Genomic DNA, 15,278 nt, shown 5'->3' on the forward strand with positions numbered 1-15,278 from the left:
GTCTTCCTAAGGAAAACACACCTGTTGTACCAGTACAGGGCAGCATTACATTATATAGTAATTACTTTTATACACTTTCATTTTTTGGTGTTACTGTCCCTTTAACGAGAACATAGCACCAGGGTATGATGGAATACATCCTCAAGTGCTTAGAGAGCTTTACAGAGTTTTATCCAGGCCACTTTTTCTTTTCTTTTTTTGTCACTTATCAGATATGGTACCTATGGATTGGAGGAAAGCTGATGTAGTTCCAATATTTAAAAAAGGGGTTACAATTTCAGCTATTCAGGATTACATTCTGGAGAATGCAACAGAGTAGTTATCAGCATGGCTTTATGAAGGACAGATCATGTTGGTAAGATTAAACTGGGTTTTATGAAGACGGAAAAAAAAGAATTTGGAAAGATGTGATCTATTTGAATTTTAAGGTTTCGATACAGTTATGCATAGAAGACTGCTTTCTAAACTAATATAGGTATGGGATCCCTTATCCAGAAACCTGATATCCAGAAAGCTCCAAATTACAGAAAGCCTGGCTCCCATAGACCCCATTTTAATCAAATGATTCAGATTTTTAAAATTGATTTTCTTTTTCTCTGTAAAAATAAAATAGTGCTTTGTATTTGATCCCAACTAAGATATAATTAATCCTTATTGGGGTTTAATAATGATTTATTTATTTCTTAGTAGACTTAAGGTATGGAGATCCAAATTACGGAAATATTTCTGGTTAAATGGTTCTTTAACAAGAGAGTTCAATCAAAAATATACATTTATTTACAAATTACTGACACATCTACAGAACTAACATGCAAAATATAAAACACTGATTTTATGTAAAATAGATACAATTATTTACAAACGTAATAACATGTGAATTTTACATTAATTCCACTGCTTCCCTCATCCTTCCATTTGGTCTGGACTCTTACTGCAGGAACACCCTACCTAAACCTTAACCCATTCTATTAACCTAGAGACTGGCCATAGGTTCATGTGTCAACAGAATTTCTGTACATACATGCTTGCACAGCACCCTTTTCAACACTTTATTTGACTTTTTTTTTTTTTTTTAGACAAGTCTATTATTGTGTAGAATTTAAGTGGTTCATCATGTTAATTTGCATTAAACATTGCTTTTGACCTTGGTGGGGGAAAAAGCTAAATGTTGGTTTCATCTGATGAAAAAACTTTTAACATTAGCAGCTGAGCCACTTCTTTTTGGCTAAGTAAAGGCCTGCTTATTATGTGATTCTTTTTAGTAATGAGTAATTTTGTGCCACCCCGGCCATACCAACTGACTTTATTATAGTTATGCCTCCAGTGTTATATTGTGCCACCTACTGGTTTCTTTAATGCTTATATTTATGATTGCCTTTAGAAATGTCCTTTCTAACCTACCATACTTTACCATGTGTATAGCTGCCATCTAAGCAGTGTTAACAGCGTAATATACAATCTGCATTAATTCTACGCCATCCAGCCCTGCGGAAGCATCCGTTTATTAACCCCCAGTGTTGTACAGGTGGTAATTTTTGTGTTCTGAAACTTTATTAGTTTATAACTTTTTATGTGCAGTCACCTCATGGCTCATCAGATGTCTCTTCCTTTATGCACTATTGTACATGATATAAACCACAATGTTTACTGTACTTTGCTGTGTTATGTTGTATAGTAAATTCTGCCATATTTTTGCATACTTTCTTGGTAATAAACTTTTAAAGCCGCCTAATCTGTCTCAGTGAATTGATGAAGGAAGGAGTTTAGCTTTTGTCAAACAGTAGAGAGGACAGAACAGTGAAACAATGGCTGCAGAGGAAGCTACATTGCAAGCAGGGGCAATATTCAAATTCAGCCACTGCTACTAAGTTGCAGTAGACAAGAGAAGCCAGTACAGCTAAAGAAGGCCAAAAGCATCTCCACTGTTGCATAATGTCACAGAAGCAGACACTTTTAACCAGGTCCCAGGTTTCTTGTTCTTCCAAGCGCTGCTCCTGTTATCAGTGCCACTGCAATTGCCCATGCAAAAGCAGAAGCAGTCAAAGCCCAAGCATCCTTCGCAGTAAAGCAGATGTAGGCAAAAATGGAGAGAGCACATCTGGAAGCAGAAAGGAAGCTAGAAAGTGAATGCTTGCCTAGAAGCAGAAAAGAAACTGGAAAGTGAACACCTAGAAGCATTTCTAGAGAAACTCACCATAGAGAGGGAAGCTGTAGCAGACATAGCTGAAGCAGAAGCTCTAGACATAATGGTATACCCTGACACAGAAGGGTGCCTGATCTGGAGATTGAAGCCCAAGACCCGCTACAACGCATATCTAGTCCACCAGCACTCCAAACAAAACATATTCTCTTTCAGCACAAAAACACCAGGTCAACGCGCTAGCCAGGAGCCACACCAACAATGCTATATGGCTCAAGAAGTCGGCAACTCACAAGTTCACCAAAGATATAACTCGGACCAAAGTAATCGTGCTTTCGACACACACATTAGCCATGTACCTATGCTTATGGGTAACCCTACAACCACCTTCTCTGCAATGCAGTATGTCACAAATCAGCTAAAAGGAGGACCTCCAGACAGGTAGGATTACATGACACCTTCTCACTATTACACACATCTACCCTGGTGCCAACCAGGCCGCTATGGATTTTGGTGACAGAGGACTTTGCAAAGGACTTTCAGAACACTATCAGAGACTTGGGCCTCTCATACAGTGAGGAGACCTAATCGGATACCTAGAAACTGAGTCTGCAGTGCATGCCAAAATGATCAGGGTGGTCAACATAAACCACCTAGAGACTGGTCTTAAAATGATCTGGCACAGTCTTAACAAGTTTAGCAGAGGCAATAGAAAAAGCATTGTCCCTAAAATATCTAATAAAGGTTACCAAAGGCTATGAGAACTAAGTGATCTGTTAATGGAACTCCATGTTGCTAAAGTTTAAGGGGACATACAGGGACATGAATTTCTTGACACAGCCAGGGGTCTTAACCCCATTGTTCGTATGCTACCCTACAACTTGCAAGACTGGTGGATGGCACACAATGTCACATCTCCTCCCTTCACCAGCAAGCCAAGATGAGGCATTACCTCGGTTTTGATCTCTGCCACATGCCACCCCACTACCTAACACTCGCAAAGTAGCAGTAACTGTTCACAAAACAAATGTTTCCTCTTCAGATTTTTTCCACATCACCCGACTGCTCTCTTCTCTTACAGCGAAAGCCTTGCTCTCTTCTGAAATGCAGACCTTTCAGAGGAAGTCCATAGAGAACTGCAAAGCCTTCCTATAGGAAAACCGCATCTGCTACAAGTGCTGCTCATTAACATCTCACCTTGCCAAGGACTGTAAGGTCAGTGTTTTTTTTTCAACCATCTCTGTCATTTTCTCATTAAAGAGATGGAGTTACTCATCTAACCAACTTCTTAGGAAGCCCTTGTTGTGAGAGCTATCCCTCCACTAAGGATTATAATCACTTGGGTTGCACTGTTTTTCTGAGATTCAAAAATGACAAATGGCTGTCCCTCTCCATTGAACACAAAACCTTTTTGGGGATCATGGAGCAAGGTATGTGTAAAGACAATGCTAACAGCAGGGTAGCTTCACCGTCTTTCAGACTACACAGATTTTGCCTTCCTAATAACAGAGAAGAGACACTCAAAACATGTTTTACTTCCCTTGCTCACACATTCCAAAAGAAACTAGAGGTGAGAACACTTTTTTTACATTCATGAAAAAGATTTTTGAAAATCTTACAAAATCCTACCTACATACCGTGTTTCCCTGAAAATAAGACACTGTCTTATATTTTTTTAAGCTCCAAAATATGCACTAGGTCTTATTTTCAGGGGATGTCTTATTTTTCCATGAAGAAGAATACAGTACACATTTATTCCATCGTTTGGGCGAGATTATTGCCCAGCCCTAGGTGGGTGTCTTATTTTCGGGGGGGTGCCTTATTTTCCAAGGGGGGTGAAAAATCGGGGGGGGGGTGCCTTACTTTCGGAGGATGTCCTATTTTCGGGGAAACAGGGTAGCAGCCTAGGCATAGATGTCAGTAAATTTGAAGAGAGAGTTTCATGTAGATGATGGCCTGAAATCATCGCCCACTGGGAAGACAGCAATCAGTCTACTTAAGAGTAACGGTTAATAGGGTGGTCCCCCAAATACTCAGCGCTTCTTGGTGGAGTTCTTAGAAACCAAATCTTCAGTATAGTAGAAACTGTGTGATCGTGTGCTGCCTCCTCATAAGAACAACCCTCCCTTTTTAGATGGGTCTCAGATGTGTGTAATCGGGTTGATGGAAGCGCATGGAATTAGAGAAAAACAAAAGCAAAACTAGTGCAATACGTACAAAATTTTCTTTGTGACTAAAACGCTAAAAGATTTTTAGCGTTCTTATTTGGTGCAAAATGTGCAAATATATTAAGTGAATCGAACAATCAAAAGTGCTTATATATCAGCCCAATGCAGTGTATAACTCTCGGGTCGCCGGCACCCCGAGACACAACAAAAAGCCCAACGCGTTTCGCATGCTCACGGCACGCTTCCTCAGGAGCAAATGAGCCCACCATCAATCCCCGGCACCATAGGTTATCATTATAAATGTTTGACTAACAAATCTTGATATACACATATTCTGTAAAGATAGGCATATTGACACTTATTGTCCTCTTATATCTATGGGTATGCTTTATTTTATTATATCTTGCTGTTGGCGGGTAAAGATAGGCATTTATTGTCCTCTTATATTTATATGTATGTGTTATTTTATTTTATTATTCCGCTGATTTTAATCAATCCCCACTGTGTGAAATTACTATGTATGTTTCCGTAAAGTTTTTAAAAAAAAAAAGTGGGAAGGGTATAAATAGCCAGGGGGGTGGGCTCATTTGCTCCTGAGGAAGCGTGCCGTGAGCACGCGAAACGTGTTGGGATTTTTGTTGTGTCTGATATACTGCTTCACACTGTAAGTAGCCTGCATTGTGCAGGGGCTTTATTTTATATATTAAACGATTTTATACTATTTTCGATTCCTCTTCATTCCATATACTCTGAGGACTAAGGATGCAATCAAAAGCCGAATTGACTTCTCTACATGCTCTTATTTTAATTAAATCTGGTGAGCATTTACTTTGGACACATCGTGTGGGTGTGATACACTGCATTGGGCTGATATATAAGCACTTTTGATTGTTCGATTCACTTAATATATTTGCACATTTTGCACCAAATTAGAACGCTAAAAATCTTTTAGCGTTTTAGTCACAAAGAAAGTTTTGTACGTATTGCACTAGTTTTGCTTTTGTTTTAGTCTACTTAAGAGAACACAGCATAGAGGTAATGAAAACTTTCCTATCCCAAGACCATGCTAATGATTTAAGACACCTAGATTTGGGAACAGACAACTTACCTGTACAATACCTAAATTGGGACTTGAAATCTGAATCATTTACATTTCAAGTAAACAAGGATGAGAAATCCTTCACTCATAGAGGAGTCATGTCTACAGTAAATAGTTTGTATGACCCTCTAGGGTTTGTAGCTCCTGTGACTGTTCAAGGCAAAGATCTACTACGAGAACAAGCAGTAGAATCTTGTGAATGGGATTCCCCCTCCCAGCAGAAAAATAAGTGTGGATAGAGTGGAGACTCTTTAAAAGCATTATCCAGCATTCAAATTCCAAGACAATACATTAGTTCTGCTGCAGGAATAAAAGTGAAAACTCTACATTTTCTGATGCTGTAAAGGAGAAGGAAAGGTTAAAACTAAGTAAGCTTTATCAAAAAGGTCTATGTAAATACAGCCATAAGCACTCACCGAAACGCTGCATGGAGTTCTATCAAAATAAACACAGGATTTCTTTTTTTTTTTTGTAAACTTTTTCCAGTGTCTGACTTCCTCTCTCAGAAAAATCCTTGATTCCCATGGCCAGAGTCTGTGCAGGTCTTTCTGGTCTCCCCTCTCCTGCTCCCCCCCTCCCACAAAAATGGTAAGAACTCCCTCCCCCCCCCCCCCTCTTAGGAATTTGTGATCTGAGCTACAATGGTTAGACTGCAAACAGTAAGCTATTTAAAATGGCAGCTGCTGTCTTAAGTAAACTGAGAAAGCTTCTAGGGCTCTTTACTCAGGTATGGTAATGCTTTCTGCATAATAAATAGTGTTCGAGGTGGCACTAATGTGGCAGTGAAATTACAAAATGATTTTCCTTCTCCTCTAACCAAGGCAATAGCTAGTGTTGCTTACCTTAAGACTGTAGATTGCAAAGGAAAGTGGCACATTTGATCCAGGGACTGGTCAGATTGCCATCTTGGAGTCAGGAAGGAATTTTTTCCCCTCTGTGGCAAATTAGAGAGGTTTCAGATGGGGCTTTTTGCCTTCTTCTGGATCGACTAGCAGATAGGCATTATGGTTGAACGTAATGGACGTACGTCTTTTTTTCAACCTAACTTACTATGTTATATTGGATTTGTTATGGGTAACGCAAAACTAACTCCATTACCGGGCCACACTATACTCGGACTAGAGCTTTGTGCAGCGGTGTTAGCAGTGGAAAGGACTGACACTTCAGAAATTAAACTTCAACTAAGTGAGGCTGAAATCTACCCAGCAAGGTAGTGTTGGACTACATCTGCCATGAAACCAGATGCTTCTATGTCTGTCAGTAACTGAATTCTGCTCATATAGAGATCAACACACCTAAAACAATGGCAATATGTTATTTCCAAAGACTGTGTCTTACAGAAGCCTGACCCATTTATTGTTGATAATGGCCTATTAAGAGTTGGTGGTCACATCACAAATCCTATACTTGGAGAAGAGAAGAACCTCTGGTAATTCCCAGCAATTATCACTTTGCATTTTTACTTGTTCTGCATTATCACCAGTAGACAAGGCACCAAGGACATCTGTTTACTGAGGGTGCCCTTTGTGCAGCTGGATTCTGAATAGTGGGAGGGGTAGAAACTTATAAGTAATGTTAAATGTGTCCCTTTCAGAAAACTTTGTGGCCAGTTTCAGACTGGCTAACCTGCCAGCAGACTGACTTAGTAGAGAACCTCCCTTTACAAATGTTGGCATTGATTTATTTTGCCCCTGGTCTGTGATTTCATGCCATACTAGAAGGGGTCATGCTAATAGCAAACGCTGGCCAGTTATGTTTACTTTTCTAAATATCTGGGCAATATGCATAGAGGCTATTGAATCCTTGGACACTTCCAGTTTCATCAATGCTCTCAGAAGATTAATTTCAATTTGTGGCCCTGTGAATAACATTTACTCTGATAGAGGGACAAATTTTGTAGAAGCCTGCAAAGAGCTAAAAAATCCTTCAAACATAGACAGCAACCTTGTTAAAGATACTTGTCTGACCAAGGTTCTACATAGACATTCAACCCTCCTCATTCTTTCCACATGGGAGCTGTTTGGGAAAGGATGATAGGAATAGCTTGCAGAATTCTTGATTCTATGTTCTTTCAAGAATGGTCAACAAGACTTACGAAACTCTCACCACCTTCATGGCAGAAGTAGCAGCCATTATGAATGGCTTGCTTACTCAAAAAGTCTGTGCCATTAAAGTGCCTCCTGGGGAGTTTTACACTAAAGACTATATAAACGCCAGTAGAGAGAAGTCCAGAGTGGTTCTAATGCATCCTGGGATGAATAGAAGAAACACTTTACAGTCCAGGAATAAGTGTAGACTGACAAACAGAACATTGAACCTGGCAGCATTGTTCTCATGACACTCTCCAACCAAGAGAAATGAATGGCAGAATGAGACTAAACTTTGCCTTAGACCTATATCTGAACTAATCATATTGCTCTTTTCCAGAGAACTTATAAATGTGTGATATCTTACAATATCAGGTTGGGAGTGTTATGCCTTGCACTGTTTTATTGTGCCACCTACTGGTTTCTTTAATGCTCATATTTGTGATTGCCTTTAGAAATGTCCTTTCTAGCCTACCATACTTTAACATGTGTATAGCTGCCATCTAAGCAGTGTTAACCGCTTAATATACTGTACAGTATGCATTAATCCTAACCCATCCAGCCCTGTGGAAGCATCATTGGTAGGTATTATTAACCCCCAGTGTTGATACATTAGTACAGGTGGTATTTTTTATGTTTTGAAACTTTTAGTTTATACTGTAATTTTTATGTGCAGTCACCTCTTGGCTTCTCAGATGTCTCTCTTCCTTTATGCATTATTGTACATGATATGAACCACAATGTTTACTGCACTTTGCTGTGTTATGCTGCCATTTTTTTTTTTTTCAATTTCCCCCTAGTTTCCAACCTTCCCCTGTGTTAATAAACTGAAGCCTACCAACCTGTCTCAGTGAATTGGTGAAGGAAGGAGTTTAGCTGTATGTCAAACTACACACTGCTTCAGGGTAACACATAATGAGAACGGAACAATGGTTGACATATACCTACCCAGTCTGAAGAAAATCTGATTCACAAAGCTGTTTACTTCTAGTTATATTAGTAATTGCTGCAAGTAGTAAGTGTTCCGATCAACCATAAAATGTCAATGAACTCTTTTTTTTGTAGTGACTGTCAACATATCTTCATGTTCTATTCATACTAGGTATGAATTTGTTGAATACTGTCTTTCATGTGTGGTGTGTTTATATACAGTGGCTTGCAAAAGTATTCGGCACACATTTTGTGTAATGTGACAAAATGTGGAAAAGTTCAAGGGGGCCGAATACTTTTGCAAGCCACTGTATAGTGCAAGTCTTGTAAGCTCTACAGAGCTTGGAACCAACTTCCTAATGTGTCTCTTTCGCATAGCACTAAGGCAGATTTATCAAAAGTAGTATTTTCAAGTTTCTAATTCGAAAACCTCAAATGTGCATTTTCATTAAGTTGAATCTTGCTTGTGTAAGAAAAAATATTCAAAAGCACTGAAATCATTCTACCCATTATTTTCAATGATTCTGACCAATTTCAAACTTTAAATTGGAAATAGCTTGAAGTTTGCCAACATAAATCCCAAAGTTGAATTTAAATGTTATCAAATATACCCCTTCGTTTATCCTTATTGCATTGTTTGTGTGCACTTTTCAATACTGCAAAATTCTATAGGGCTGCATATCATGCTATGTAAAGTTATTAATTTGCGAAAATTTCTTTAAAGGTTATTTTGCCCTTTTTACCATTTTGGTAGTTTGAATTGCCGGTCAGTCTTAAAATTGTGCATGCATTCTTCATATTATGTGATATTTGCATACCGCATAGTTTTTTATTTCTCTATATCTGTTTAGAAGTCAACTGGCATTCTTTATTTTTGATGTTTTACCTCTGTGCTCCAGAACATACAGGCGATAGATTTTTGTATAGTGATAGCAGATTAATAATATTAAAAAGATGTGAGGAAGTGGAGCATTTGTGCCTTCCACAAATATAGTTTTCTGGGATCAACTTACTGTTAGAAGTCTTTTTGGTCTTGCAGTGTAAAGTATGCTTATTTCTGTTTTATTTTTAATGTTTTGGGATTTTAAAATATTGGCTGGCATTTACAGCAGGACGTGTGAAACACTTTAAAGCTATGGAAGTCTTGATTTTTTTCCAGCATAAAACATTACATTTTAACCTATTTTGAGGTTTACCGCTTTAAAAAATGAATATAATTACAATAGCATATGCTGTTCAGTTCATTGTAACATACATTTATGAAGATCAAATTATACATGAGTTTCTTATGGTTTCCACATGCCACATTTTGTGCTCATGTACAGTTGAGTTATCTCTTTGGTGCTATAAGCAGTTACGATGATTCGGATTAAAGGGGTATTTTTGTATGATGTAGGAAGTGATATTCTGAGACAATGTGCAGTTTTTCATTTTTTTTTTAATTCAGTTTATTCAGTACCTGTTTAAAATGTTAGCCTCTTGTAGCTAGGACTTATTTTTACAATCAGGCAATGGTTTGAACGAGAGAATGGAATAGAAATAGAAGAGAACCTAAATGCAATTTGAAATATTACAATAAAATTGTAGATTCAGTGCAATAGGGTTTTATTTTTTTGTTTTTTGTTGCTGGGAAAAATAAGTTCCTCTGTCTATAGGCCGATCTGATCCCTACTCTGTCCAACTAAGAATCTGTGTACAAGCATCATCTGAACAACCTAAACAGTCTGGACAAACGGTCTGCAAAAATTAACCAAAATATCTTTGGAACATACCAAAATAACTGAGGGAGATATTAGTGTGTGGGAGTGTAAATATTTTAGAAATATGTTGTTTGCGTGAGATTTGTTTAACATTCTGAATTAAAACCAAATTTGTACACTGGTGCTTTGAAATAAAAATAGTGCAACATTTCATAACATGTTTAAACTAGTAATGGGTCTGAATGATGAATGTATTGGGTGTGTGTGATATTTTTTTCCCCTTTGTACTACAAATTGCCAGGGGAATACAATTGGAGGTTTGGTGGCGAACAAAATATGTAACCATTTCCAATAAGACTCCCCACACGCATTAACTTTTTTGGGTAAGAATACGTGCCTTATTGGTACTATTCAGTAAAAACCTCTTGAGAGTCGAGGAGGGACAGAAAGTTGAAGAAACTAAGAAAATAAAATTTAGGATATCTGCATTAGCAGTAGAACTAGCAATTCAATTTTGCTAAATTCTGTGTTGTGTTGAATTGATATGCTGTCTTGTTTGCGAAAATGCTTGAACATTTGATGTGCCGGCTTTATGTATACCTTCAGTGAGAGGGAATCCAGAAAAGTGACATAGAAGATGAATATTAGAACATAGTGGGAGGTACTCACAAAATCCATTATAAGATAGTGCTTTATTAATGGTTTTTAATTTAAATGAAATTATCAAAGACTCTTAACCATTTTTTAAAAAAAATAATTTGTTGACAAAAAATTATGTAATGGTGCCAATACCTCACAAATGTTAAATCCATATGTCATTTTAAATGTTGGGGGGTTTACAGGCATGGAAAACAGAGTTGTGCTGCACTATAAATTTTACTTGACTTTCAGATACCAAAGTCTGGTCATTACATTGGTCCAAATAAACCTTTTATATAGGATCATGCAATTACACAAAAAAAAAGACTTTTCACCCAGACATAAAAAGTCGTTTTCAAATTAAACATGAAATCCAAGTTTATTTTAGTAAAACATCCATAGCTTAATCTTTTGTCCTGTTCGATCAAAAACACTACTGATTTCCAAGGCTTTTGCGATATCGGTCATCTTGTTGATTCACCATACACGCACGAATATTGAACAGAACCTTGTTTCAATCGAGGGATGTAAAATCAAAGTTTGACTGCTTGTACAAGCTCATTGGTAAGTGCTGGGTAAGTGTTCAATGTCCACCCATAGTGCATTAAAAAAAAACAAAAACAAAATGCAATGGATATCATACAGCCAAAATTGCCACTGCAACATAAACCCTTAGGTAAACTCACAATTATGTCCTGTGTTTTTTTTTTTTTATCTGTGTTGGAACTCTGTACAAGAATGCTCTTGTATATTATTCTGATGCCATTGCAAACTGTAAGTGTCCTCAGATGTTTGACCGCTTTTAAGTGCGCAGACTATAAAATATTGGTCCACCCCATAGTTTAATATTAAGTGTATGTTTTTACATTGTACTGAAATACAGAAAAGGACATTTATGGATTGTTAAAACTGGCACAGTTTTTCCTCCCCATTTTTTAATACATTAACAAAAAAAAAATGATTACCTGGTGATGAATTGTGTTTTCCTATACAGGGACGTAATGCAAAAATATTCTTGGCCAAACTAGTCATGTGGTTTCATTTGGAACCATCCCATGGCCATATAAAAAGGAAAGCTGCATATATCCTGCATAGGGAATCAGGGCAGTTTTATCAATGTCACACCTGTCGCACAACAACACAAATCTGACCAGCAACATTAATTACCTTTAAATCAAACTGCTTAGCATCACGGTGCAAACCAGCTGTTCTGAAATTCATTAGTGTTTAGCTGCCAAAGAATTTTCTTCCTGTAGCAATTGTGTTCATTCTTTGTAATGCTGGGAGCAATTAGCCAGAATGGGCACAGCTGTTAGAGGCCGCTCCAGCAGTGCTCATAAAAGGCAGTGATTACATTTAGGCACTATCAGGCAGATACGCTAATGGGTTCTTTTTTACTTGGGCATTTTCCGTATCCGTTAAGAACAAAAAATTGGAAGCACAAATGAAAAGGTTAAAAGATCTTATTGGTCACCTATGTGCATTGATTGTAACAAATCCGTAGCACCTGCTGCCCAAGCATTAATTTTTCTGCCATTTAATGAGCTTTACTCTACAGGAAAATTGTTTGCAGTTTAGAGATGAAACATTGGTTATACTATATTATACAGCATGCTGTATTTTTTACTAAAAAATAAAGAAATTCGTGTTTAGGGTTTACATTCTGCACCATTTTATACTTCTTCTCACTTTAAACATGTTACGCATCTTAAAATTTTATGGAGGGCAATTTTTGTTTTTCTTTCCCCAGAAGGATAAACTGACTTATATTGGTGCAATGTGCGTAATTCACAGCCTCTAGTACACTTTTTTTTTTGGGTGTGTGTGTGTGCAGAAGTATCAAGGAGAATAAAATATTCAGCTGGTTAAACAACTGAAATCTACCAGTGTGCCAATCTCCTTACTTGGTAATTGGTGTTTTTTAGGTAGACCACAAGGAGTTGGGCCTGACTTACTTGCTGGTAAGGGGGGTGTTTCCTTTTAAAAACATAAGTACACTGCGCTAGGTGAATGAGGTAGAAATCTTACCAATGGTAGTCGAGGGCCCAGGTGCTCATGCCCCAGACCTTCAGCTTAGGGAGCCAATCTAGGAAATCGAAACAAAAAAGGCAGGCACTCCGGAACTCAAACGTCTGTAGGAGCTCAAAAAACTTGACGTAAAATCAAAAATTTTTAATTAAACTTACACATAATGCTACAAATTCTTGTGCGTTTCGTACCTAAAGGGTACTTTGTCATAGGTTGTCTATGACTAAGTATCCTTTAGGTACAAAACACATAAGGCTTTGTTGCATTATGTGTAAGTTTAAATAAACGTTTTTTGATTTTACGTCAACTTTTTTGAGCTACTACAAACCTTTATTTGAGTTCCGGAGTGCCTGCCTTTTTTGTTTTGGTATTTCCTTTTACCAAGTAATTTGACCTTTGTGCCGTCGGCACCAACCAAGAGATTGTAAGCCTAAAGAGTTATGCAAGAGAACTACTTGCACCCTGTTTATTTGAGAGACTTCTGTGTGTGAATTCAGTGTGGTTAACCCTTCCTCCTGTGAGGGCCCACATGAGATCAAGAAAGGTACAAGGTATGAATAAGCAGGCAGTTTGCAAAAATGTTACAAGTAGGAAAGTTAGTACTGTGCCTGAATTCAAACTGGCTTTTTTTGGCTGATAATAGTTTGTATATAGTATGTACTCTGAATGCTGATCACTGCAGCTGATCACATCTTATTAAAAATTATGATTTGGTGAGCAGCTGCACATGCCTAACATCACCAGGTGCAACACCATACGTTGGTGCAGTGGTGTAAGGATCAAGGGGTTTTGGAGTGTGATGTGACCAGTACAACATGATGCAATAAACTCAAACCCTCACACACTATCTCGCTATGTGATGCATACTGTATAGCAAGTCTGTGTGGACCAGGTCAAAACGTGTTCCACTTTATGAGGAACAACAAACAGGCTGCTCCTGTTTTTTGTATAATTTTATTAAGGATTAGTTTAAATGTTCACACTAGCTTCTATTTGCTTATTGCAAATGAACAGAACAAAACTCTCTTCAAAAGAGCTGGAAGAGAGGTGAACTGCTTGTTTCTTTACTCGAATCTGCACATATACAGATTTTTAAACTTAAACTGCTATATGCTTCCTCCGGGAGAGGACTCAACCATCCAATATGAAATAGATACAAGAATGATTTCATTTTGCAATATCAGTGTTTTGTATTGTGTGATATTTGTCAGTGATGCCTTATTCCTTAATTTGGTTTTGCAGTGAAGTCACCCTTATTATCTCCCATGCCTAGACATATGGATGTTTTACAGTGTAAAAAAAAAAAAAATCTTTCTCCCACTATAGTGTGGCTGTGAAGTCAGATGCATAGATTTCTTACATGTTAATTGCCTTGCTGCAAAAAACTTTGCTAGAAATGAAAAAAATCAGCCTTTCTTATGAATAACACATTTTGGAAGCACAGATATGTGAAACAAATTATTGGTGTAGCCTCAAAAATAAGCATAAACTATGTAAGCACAGGCTGATAAACATAAAAATAAAATGTGACAAAGTCCCTACAAGTTTTAACCAAAAAAAGTAAAGCTACTACTTACCCAGAAGCAAAACACAAAAAAAGTAGAAGTAGTACTATAAATAGGGATGAGGGAAACTTAAAGTTGCTGCCAGATAAAACCCACTGCTTTCAATGCGTTTCGCAAATGTTTTTGGACGAAGCAAAACAGGACAGATTAGCTTATCACCAGCTATACATTATCAATAAGACCATGCTGCTTTGAAACAGGTCTTGATTGGTGACCCTATACAAGTCTATAGGATCATGTCCCACACAGTACATATCTGGACATAAGGAACCCCATGTGCTGCGAATTAACACAACAAATAATGCCAGGGTAGTTCAAATATGGAGTTGAGCATACATGTATACAGTACTATCTACTGTGATATTCTGACATTTATTTTTATCAATTTAATGCTACTTATTGACTCCCATGTTGAGAAACCCAAAGGCACCTTACACATGGGCATTCCCCTTGTGGTGAATCTTTTTTGCATTCCATTACATAGCAGGGTGGTCAGTATTTAGTGCTTCCACTGGATTTTATCAATGTTTTGATTTAGTAATATGCTTGTGTGATTATGTAAATTAACTTGTAAATGAAAAAATGTTGCATTTGTTGTAAATCTCTCATTGTGAATTGTAAATCCTTCATGTCTTATTAAAGGAAAACTAAAGCTTAACCCGGAAGTAGGCTAGAAATGTTGCTCATTATGTTTGGAAATTCTGTACCAGCCCAAGGCAGTCCCAACCCTCTAGCAGTGTAAACCTGTGCCTCCAAAGATGCCCCCAGTACTGTAGCTCACCATCTTCTTTTCTGCTAATTTACAGCACATGCTCTCTACATGAGCTTAGGGATCGACTCACAATAGGCTGTATATTTAGAATGTAAATGTCACAATACAAGACTACATAATTCAAATGGAAACTTAGAAGCAAGTGTAATT

This window comes from Xenopus tropicalis, chromosome 1 (genome assembly GCF_000004195.4).
Source record: "Xenopus tropicalis strain Nigerian chromosome 1, UCB_Xtro_10.0, whole genome shotgun sequence".
Lineage (NCBI taxonomy): Eukaryota > Metazoa > Chordata > Amphibia > Anura > Pipidae > Xenopus > Xenopus tropicalis.